A 10,766-nucleotide genomic window follows, 5' to 3' on the forward strand; every position below is an offset into this window, starting at 1 on the left:
CATTCACCGTTGCTCTGAGACATTTCGCAGGCGAAAGCCAGTCATTTAAATAGGAATCCACATGTTCGGGAGTTTCGCGTGAGGACAAAATATTTCTCCACACAGATTTTCGTTCATGTTCAAGTTGGTCATACAAATTCACTGCTTTGACTGACAGAAAGCTGCTTGGTTCGAAAGTGACTTCTCTGTAAGCAACACTATTAACTATTCATGGGTTTCATCCGGTCCCTTTCCACAGGTGTATTAATCAAGCACAATGCAGTCTGCATTCATAATCTAGGTGCTTGATTTTATACACCTGTGGAAAGGGACCGGATGAAACCCATGAATAGACATTTTGCTAACGTAACCGCACCTATAGCCTAGTTATACCCATTGATACATCCTTGCCTATAATGTAATATTCAAATTTTAAACAATTTCAACTCTAACCCTTTTTGCAGCTGACCTTTGCATCCCGAGCAGTAACGCTTTGTGAATATACGTTTTGCATGTAATTTTCCGGTTATGGGCTCAAATATGCATTTAAGCCTTTTGTTTACTTTCACTTTTTTTTCCGCTTTGCCAGTACTCTGTCTGCAATGCTTTTCATGCAAAGGTCAAAGTGTCGCATTACAATAGTGTTTGGAGAGGAGTCATGTGAAAAGGTCTGACAAACATCTTCAGGTACTTAGACCAGTATATTAATTATTTTATGTAAGTGAATACCAGTAAAAAATAAATCTCATTTGACAGGCAAAGGTAGTGAGTATGTGTAACTAACATGGACGTTTTTGTTATTTTAACGTTGGAAACATTCCACATTTGGTATTTGATTTGTTAAGATTCCTTGTTTGTTTCTCAATTAGAAATGGGAAACAAGAACAAAAGTGAAATGTTTTATGTTTTAATGTTTCCAACAGATTGTTCTTATGCCTTGTGAATCTAGTTTAGGTCAAGGGGTTATGTGGATTTTATCATGTAGTCATTTGATGTTCTCCCAAAGTGATAATGCACGTGGAAAAAAAAATGCATTGAAGTGCCTTGTTCAAGAGCGCAATGGTGATAGAGCAGGATTTTGTTTATTACACCAAACTTGGGAATGAATGTGCAACCCTTACACCGTGTCCTAACTACACGCGATGCGATTAGATTCCAGCGACAAATAATTAGTCTGTCTACACTAGACGCGACGCGACTGCGAGATGCGTCAAAATCAATCAAAACCCACTGCCAATCAGAACAGCGTGTGGGCGGAGTCTCGCTGAATCAGAGAGTAATCTTAACGGCACTCGCAAGAAAATGGATAAGTAGCCACATAATCAAATTTGCAAATATTACACCATTTAAACATAAAAAATAAAAAATACATAGGCTAGCCTACTGAGTTACTAAAACAATCTTTGTCAAAGAATACACTGTTTGTTCAGAGTTTGAACGTTCTCGTTTCCATTTGTTTAATTTCAACAATCTGAGGTGAATTATCCATTGATGCTTTTACAGCTACAAAGCTGGAGCACTAAATGATATTCAAAGTCACATTACACGCTTTAAACATTAAATAAAGCACATAAACAGTACCTGAGATCATCATTGCCACACGTTGTGTTTGTTGTTCCAGCGCGACGTCGCAGAAAAATAGACGTCGTTTCTAAAATACAATCGTCGCGTGTCGCCGTCGCGGCTGGTTAGGACAAAGACTCTGATAAACATGGAAAATAACCTTTTGTCGCGTGTAGGACACGGTGTTATAGTTAATTGCCCATATCCACTAGTAGTGCACACATTACAACCACTGTTCAACACCCGCCTTACAAACTGGCTTGTCTAATTGGCCTTTAACCAGCCTCAGGGACTAAGGGAAATACACCTGTGTAGATTTCTTGAACAAACCGGTCTTCCATCTGTACTTCAGCTTACTGGTTCTTCTCCTGGCTTTACTTCTTTTCTCTTTTTTTTACCATTGTCCCAGTATTCCAGTAATCAATGCACAAGGCTCAGGACGAGTCGTCAAGTATGTTGGTGTAATAATGATGTTTTTTTTAGATGCAAAGAATTAAGTAAATATTAATTGATGTGTTGACTACCTACCATGAAAGGTATTGCTGAAAGTTTAAGAAATAAATATATAAGGTTTGTGTAAAAATCCGTCGGTTAGATATTCCACTCGGCCCTGTTATCATATGAATTTGTTTGCATATCAGATAGATTGTTTTTCTCTTTGCCAAAATGATAATGTTTAGCTTGTCTACCGTTCCAGGTTTACCACTCAAACCAAAGACCTCGTTTTTCAATGCTATTGTGCGTTGTGTCATGTTCCACGTTTTCGTTCTCTGCCTTTGCTGAAGGATTCTATCAGCATTCCCGTTCTTTAGCCCTTTAAGAACAAACCTTTTTTTTTTTTTTTTCTGAGGGAAATCCTTAGATTTCAGGCCAACCTGTGTATTTCTCACTGGACCTCTGACTGAGTCTCTTCAGTCCTGTTGCACTGAACACCCGCATTGCCCGATCTGACGCCACCCAGGACCCAGTACATTTGTAGCAAAATGATAATTTTTTTGTTTGTTTGTTTGTTTGTTAAATGTATCTTTTTGTATTTTGCACTGAATTTTTCTGTGCTAATTTGTGCAATACAGCTGTAAATAAAAGCCGCTTTTTTCAACTTTCTAAATACAGACTCGGTCTCTTTTAATAAGCATTAATAAAAATGGATGGACTAAGTATTTCATTGATTCTCTGCAAGAAAACAAAGTTGGATCAACATAAAACGCAAATCTCAGGGAGAGATAATTAGGTAATTTTAGTATCAACTAAAATTAATCCATTATAAAATTGTGAAACTGAAATTTTCCATACACTGCAAAGGATTGCAGAGCAAAATAAGTAGAAAATACACTTTAAATGAAATGGAATATTAAGTTAGCAATGCTGTGATAAATGAATCATGTATGGAGTCAATATAGGGCCATATATATCTGCAAAATAAAACAATGTTTTGCAAAATAAAACAATGTTTTGCAAACAAAAAAAATGTTTTGCAAAAAAAAAAAATGTTTAGCAAATAAAAATAGAGTATTGAGAAAAAAAATTGCTTTTTTGCAAGCCAAAAAATAATAATTGTGAAAGAAAAGTTAACCACTGAGAGAAAAAATAAAGTTTAGCAAAGTAAAACTTCAGCAGCATTGACTTTGCAACACATATATCCCTTTGCGCTGCTCCTTTAAATCCGCGTTTCAGTCATCCGTGCCTCTGCGGCGCAAGCTTTCCTTTGCGCTTCATTTTTCTTTGCGCCTCGCTTTGTGTCCCTGATTTGACGTGGGGGGAGGGGTCAAGAGGTTGGGGTGTGTACAAGGGACGAAGGCGCGTCCCTCTCGTAACGTCATCAGCGCGAGCCCCAGACTATTATTGTCAATAATACATACCCTGTGATCCATCACCCGCATGTCACCCGCATGCCGCGCGCCTTCGTCCCTTGTACACAAGGTCAAGAGGTTGGGGTGTGTACAAGGGACGAAGGCGCGTCCCTCTCGTAACGTCATCAGCGCGAGCCCCAGACCGAGTGGATCGATCGAAATGGCGGAGCAGAGACATGCGGGTGATGGATCACAGGTATGTATTATTGACAATAATAGTCTGGGGCTCGCGCTGATGACGTTACGAGAGGGACGCGCCTTCGTCCCTTGTACACACCCCAACCTCTTGACCCCTCCCCCCACGTCAAATCAGGGACACAAAGCGAGGCGCAAAGAAAAATGAAGCGCAAAGGAAAGCTTGCGCCGCAGAGGCACGGATGACTGAAACGCGGATTTAAAGGAGCGGCGCAAAGGGAAATATGTGTTGCAAAGTCAATGCTGCTGAAGTTTTACTTTGCTAAACTTTATTTTTTCTCTCAGTGGGTAACTTTTCTTTTGCAATATTTTTTTTTTTGCTTGCAAAAAAGCAAATTTTTTTCTCAATACTCTATTTTTATTTGCAAAACATTTTTTTTTTTTGCAAAACATTTTTTTTTTTGCAAAACAATTTTTTTGTTTGCAAAACATTGTTTTATTTTGCAAAACATTGTTTTATTTTGCAGATATATATGGCCCTATATTGACTCCATAATCATGTACATAAATAAACATAAGCAGATCAAGTAAAAATTGTAAGTAACTTTAGTATAAAAATTAAGAAAAAAAAGATGATTTGTTAACTGCATTTTTCATATGCTACCGTAAGCTTACCTTACTTACCATTTTATAATATGTGCATGCTTCATTGTTCTAACTGCGCACTGTAAAAATGTTTTCCCAAAGGAACTGGTTATGACTGGTCAGATTGATGATAATTTCAAACCTGACAACATTTATTGGGTTACATAATTGAAAGTCATTCACAGGTCAGATTAGGTACAACCTGCATGAAAAACTCATGGTCAATGTTGCGACACATTTTACAAAGACTTTTTGTTTGTTTGTGTGAGATCTGGAAACTCTCTCTTCCCCCCCAATGAATAGCCTATCAATGCTCTTCAGCAGAACATGGAAAGTACGGTACCTTCCACTTGGCACAAACTGTGACATAATTCCATAGTTTGCATGCAGCCAATTACCTCTCAGTGTGTGGTCACATGACTGCACTTGCCCTAAGGAGGAAGGATTTATTGAGTATTTTAGTTGTCTAACTTTAGCATGACTCAGTTAGCCATGCAGTGACATGACCTGTTGATATGTGGTGAAGTCTGGGGGAATAAAACGGCTCAATAATGTCACAAATTAGGACACATTTTGTCATACATTTATAAAGAGAAAGACAGCCTTTGTATTTGTTACTTCCAATCAATCAAAGTGTGCAAGTTTAAAACAATTTGTAGCACAGACTGATAAAAGGTTGCACTTTATTGATCTTTGATTTGAGGGAAAATTCTTAAGCAAATGAGATTTAAGAATGACTTTAAATACAGCTGATCATCAAAAGTATACTGTAAACATTAATGTCAACATTTAACAAAAATTTAAAGTATTAATAATAATAATAGGCCTACAAAAGAGCTATTGTGTTACATTAACGTTACTCCTTAGAGAGATAGTACGCACACACAAAAATATGTACTGTTTATTTACTCACCCTCGGGCCATCTGATATGTTTGGGTGACTTTTATTTCGCAAGAAGAAGATTTTTTAGATGAAACCGTGATTCTGCCGTCACTTTAGGAGTCAAAAAACAATATCATGGTATAATGTCAGCAATAAGTAAAAAAGCAAGAAAAGTATGATGGATACAGGCAAAACCAAATTAATACCCGTGACTATTAACGACACATTGTGGTCTTATGAAGCGAAACGATCAAGAAACTGAACATTAATTACAACATTGTTACCTGTAATCCACAGCCTTTGCAAACGGTACAGGGCGCGTCCACGACAGTCTTGAGCGCGAGCATTCTGTCGCATAATTACATATTCTTTTGAGCTGACACTGTGTTTGTTTACAACAGAGAGGGAGGACGTGTGTGTTGCTTTTATCTCACATTCACAACTACAGTAGTTTACACTATTAGTGTTTTCCTTTCGCGTTACAAACGAAATATACAACACACATCTCTTTCTCAGGCGCTTACGTCATAATGCGACGACAGGAAGCTCGCGCTCGAGAGTCCAGACTGTCGTGATCGCGCTCAGGATCGATTTGCCAATTCTCTGCATTACAGGTAATAATGTTGTAAATAATGTTCAGTTTCTTGCATAGATCGTTTGGCTTCATAAGACCTCAATGAATCGTCAGGAGCCACGGGTATAAAAGCTTTTTTTTTGCCTTGTATATGTTTTTTGACTTTCAAAATGACTTACATTTTATGATTTTATGACTAAGGTTTCAGCAAAATCTGAGATGCTGTTCAACTGAAGAAAAAAGTCACCTAGGCCTACATCTTGGATTGCCTGAGGGTGAGTAAATTAACAGCAACTTCTAATTTTTGGGTGAACTATTTAATATATAAGTACATAAATAATCCTCCTCATGACTAAATAAATAGATGGACTTAAATTCGTTTAAATGTTTGATTGTAATACGATTGCACACTGCAAATTTTTCACATTATGCTCAGTCATTTCTCTATCATGACTGCAGGATCAAACTGTGACACAAGACGCTGACCAGTATAACCTGAAACGTTTTGAATAACGTTTCTTCTTTTCCCAACTCAAAGCATCAGAATTAATGTCTTGTAACAAAAAAAACTAAAAAGGATGCTCTCGGGATGAGGAAGTACTTAGAGAATAAATTCTTTTAAAACTCAAATTATGTCACACTTCATTTCATTTGATTGTCAGAGAATTAATCTGCACTGTTAGCAGGCGTCTGATCTGTCAAGAGTGATGTAGCTCAATGCAAACACATGCAAATTCTGTTTGCTTTGACATGTATCCCTGTTTTAAACTCAATTCATCACCATTGCACGGTTCTCAGGCGGCACGCTGTGTTCCAGCCGCTGTTCATTGTTGGTTTCCCCCTACTGTAAAAACCACATCTTTCAGGAAATACAGACTTCATTGGGAGGGCACACATACATACACACACTCACACACTCACAGGTGCTGTGTGTTATTGGTATTTGACTGTACGCAGCTAAACCTTGTGAAGAACATTTGTGCAGGGCTGTACATTCAGGATATTGTGGTTTAGACCCCAGACAAATGTCTTCCTCTATTAACTCCATTCGCATCATGCAATCACCTTCACATGTTTATCAGCTCAGCTGGGCCAAACCTTCGTCTTCAGTACATTGTGGCGATTTTTTTTTCTGTCGGGTGTGTCTACAATATAGCCTAATCTGATGGAGACCATGGCAGTAAACAACCACAAATAATATTTAAAGAAATGGTCAAATATAGAGTTTATTTAGCAGATGCTCTAACAGCATCAGATATCGAACAGCAGCATTTAATGTAGGACGACTTAATTAATATCATGGTATAATGTCAGCAATAAGTAAAAAAGCAAGAAAAGTATGATGGATTTGTGATGTCATTAGAAAAAGAAAATTGTTCAAAGACCCCAGAATGTTTTTTTTTTTTGGAAAACCATGCACTGATTCATAGCAAAATAAGTCCAGGAGCTCATTTTTGTTCATTTTAACTTCATGTTGACAGCTTTGTGTTGCATCAAATTTCAGAAGCATTTTAGAAGTAAAAATGACTCAAATGCAATATCAAAGGGTTAGTTCATTCAAAAATGAAAAAAAAATTGTCATTAATTATTCACCCTGATGTCCTTCCAAACCAGTAAGGCTTTCATTCATCATCGGAACACAAATGAAGATCTTTTTTGATGAAATCTGAGTTTTCTGACCCTCCATTGACAGCCTATGCAACTACCACTTCAAAAAGTTCATAAAAAGATCGTCAAGCGATTTAGTCAAAAAAATGTAAAGAGATACAATCACTTTATATAGGCTTTTATTCACATATAAACTCTGACAATTCTGATTTAAAAAAAAGAGTTATAATCTTGAAAAAAAAAGTCAGAATTGCAGATTATGTATCACAATTCTACTTTAATTTACAATTACCTTTGTTCTTTTTTTTATTATTCCATTACAGAAACAAGCTGTTTCTCTTCTAAACTTGATTTCTTTGGTTTCGGTAATTCTCTAAAATGTGCAATCTGCTAGATCAGAGTAAACGTGAACCAAAAAAGTGTCTGTTGATGTTACTGAAACTCAGCATGCCTCGGAAGTGACTTAATTTCAATGGTTTTACTCTCCCCATTAAGTTTTACTTTGATGTTTTTAAGAAGATGAGAAAAGGAGACTAGATAGTGTTTAATGGTCAATTATGTTGGTTTCAATATCTCTGTTACAATTGTGGTGAAGTGGAGCTTTTGCTTAGTTTGAGGACTGGTATGTAAAGACCTATTTAATACTGCTTTACTGAAACAGCATTTAATACTTAGCATGCTAATGTTAGTTATTGTTTGTGCGCTAGCTAATAGCTTGCAACCTTATAATTCAGTGACATGCCTTACAATATGTCTTTTCCACCCTATTGTGACCCTATTCCACCCTGTTCTCGAACAAGAAGAAATGTAAGGCGGGACTTGATTTTGATTGGATGGTTGTGGTTTGCTATTGGTGGATCTCGTGTGAGTGACAGGTTGCCCCGCCCTCGTCATCAGAGAAGAGATGCTGCAAGAGGGAGGGGAAGTTGTTTTAATTCAAGATTATGAGGCACATGAATTTAACAAAAATAATGATGTGCATGGATAAATCATTTAGAATAAATATTGCAATATTCCAAAAATAAAACGTTTTAAAAAAAAATGTTATTCAGGAACCATATAAAATCACTGTAAGATTACTCAGTTGGGTGAATCCAAACCAGGTTAATTTGGGAATATGGGGTTTTGGGAGGAAAAACATGACCATGTTTCATGTGGTGGTCACCGCTCGCAGCACACAGGTGTTCGGAGGGAAGTGGTTACTTTCCCCCGCCCATGCCGTCATGATGATGTCAGCTGAAATGGGATGTTGTTTCAGTTGTTGACTTTGAAGTTTGATCAAGCAACTGTGATCTACATGAGGATTGTGGTGAGGGTTGAGGAGGATCTGGTGTGAGAGAGAGATTTTTGCAATGGTTCTGAATGAGATATAAACACACACTGAACCAGAATGCTCTTCTTTCGGGGCTTTTATCTTTGCGTGCGTTTGAAGTGGCAGCCCGTGTCGCAGTTTCCATATGCACTGGAGGAGTCTGCATCAGGCTCGCATGCGGGTGGAAAAGCACGTGCTCCAGTATCAGAGCACAGTCAGGATGTGGAAATAAATTCATCATCAGAGCAAAAAAAGCGGATTAAGATTTAAACGGCATATTGTTTTGTTCCGTCTGTATTCCTTTACTGTCAGAGAGATGGTTTTCGCTGTTCAGTTTGTTGATGCTTGTAAATGACACTCTTCAGCTTTAAAACATATTTAACAACATGTTCTAATCTTTCCAATCACAAGCCCATACTTGTTAATATAGCAAACATTTGAACAATTCAGGTTTGATAAATGTAGGCCTACTTGTATTTTAATTTGTCATTTATACAGAAGGAGGTTAATCTTTCTGCACCTCCAGTTAGAAATGGCGGTCATGCTTGTTTAGGGTCCAATTCTCACATTAACTAACTATTAACTTTGACTTTTGCCTCAATAAACTCCCATTTGCTTCTTATTAATAGTTAGTAAGGTAGTTAAATTTAGGTATTGGGTGGATGTAGAATATGGTCATGCAGAATAAGGCAATAATTATGTGATTTATAAGAACTAATAAACAGCCAATATCCTAGTAATATGCATGATAATAAGCAACATTGTGAGAATTGGACCCTAAACTAAAGTGTTACCGAAATGGCGTTGCATCATTTGCATATTGAATCTGATTGGTCGGTTTACAAATTCAAATCAGAGTGTTCTTCATGCATTTTATCTCAAATTTTCTTTAAAAAAAATGAATACACTAACCCTAAAAACAACAACGACCAATTATTTAAGTATGCCCCCATTTAATTTGACCTTTTAGTTGACCAGTTTGGTTTGATCTATTCTACATTGTCCTTTAAATTAAAAGAAAATACAAAAATGAATGTCAGAACCTCGTACCAGTCCTGCATCTCTCAGGTTTCTAATGTGAAAACCAGAGTTGTGAGATGCACATCGAATAGCAACGCACTCTTGAGTCACAGAAGTCGTTTCTAATATTAATCTTAATGTGTATGTGCAAGTGTTTGTTGAACAGGAACACCTTAAAAACTGTCTATTCAGTCATGCATCTTCTCCAGCTTACATTACTGAACTCTGATGATCATGCTGTGTACTTGAGCACTATTGTTCAGCTGGTAAATAAGCAGAGCATGCTGTGCTGTTAAACACTGAGACATTATGAGCCTATTATAAAGAGTTTATGTTGACTTGTTGCCAGCGGTTGAATCACCTCGAGATCTGTGTGAGTTGCATCAGGTTTACAGCAGCAAGTTCACATTTAAATAGTTGACATGATGCGTAGTGATTGGTTCGTGGCTCTGTTTAATGTATGGCAGAAGATGAACCAGAAACTGACAGTAGAAAGTCATTGCTGTTCTTCTGTATCTTTTTTAAAATATGAATATGCTTGTGAGTTACAGTATAAAGGAAATATTTAAGGAATATCAGACAGGCACTTGAGCTTTATTTCATTCTTTATTTACTTTGAGATATTACATGTTTTATTTACACAATTAAAACCAAAAACAAAATGGATTCCAAGAAAGCCCACTTTAAAAAAAAAAAGAAAGCCAACTTTAAAAAAAATATTTTAAATTGTATATTTTAAATGATTTATAAATCCCAGAAATCATCAAATCCATTGCTTATATTTACTGTTGTTTGTGATGTTGTTTTCCTTCCAAAATAATGTCACTTCCTGGAGGACGATGTCATTAAGGAAGTGGCTTTTGTTAAAGGACATTTTTACAAAACAAGATGTAGTTATATTAAGACACAGAGGAAACAACAAGTATAAACCAGTTACCAATTTAAACAATATTCCCCCAAGAAATAAGTTTTGTTTGAAACATACTGATTTGAGAAAAAAAAGGGGGAGAAACACCTGCAATATTTCATTAAAAAACAAACATTTTCATGTTAGAAAAATAAGTTTTGAAACTATTTAAAATTCACCCATGCATTCACTCGTGCTACTGAGAGAAAGGAAAACGAATGTGATTTCCATCAGACATGACATGCACAGATCATTGTAATAGATTATCTAAAACAATAATTAAAAGCAAA

This window comes from Leuciscus leuciscus (genome assembly GCF_965113295.1).
Source record: "Leuciscus leuciscus genome assembly, chromosome: 22".
Taxonomy (NCBI): domain Eukaryota; kingdom Metazoa; phylum Chordata; class Actinopteri; order Cypriniformes; family Leuciscidae; genus Leuciscus; species Leuciscus leuciscus.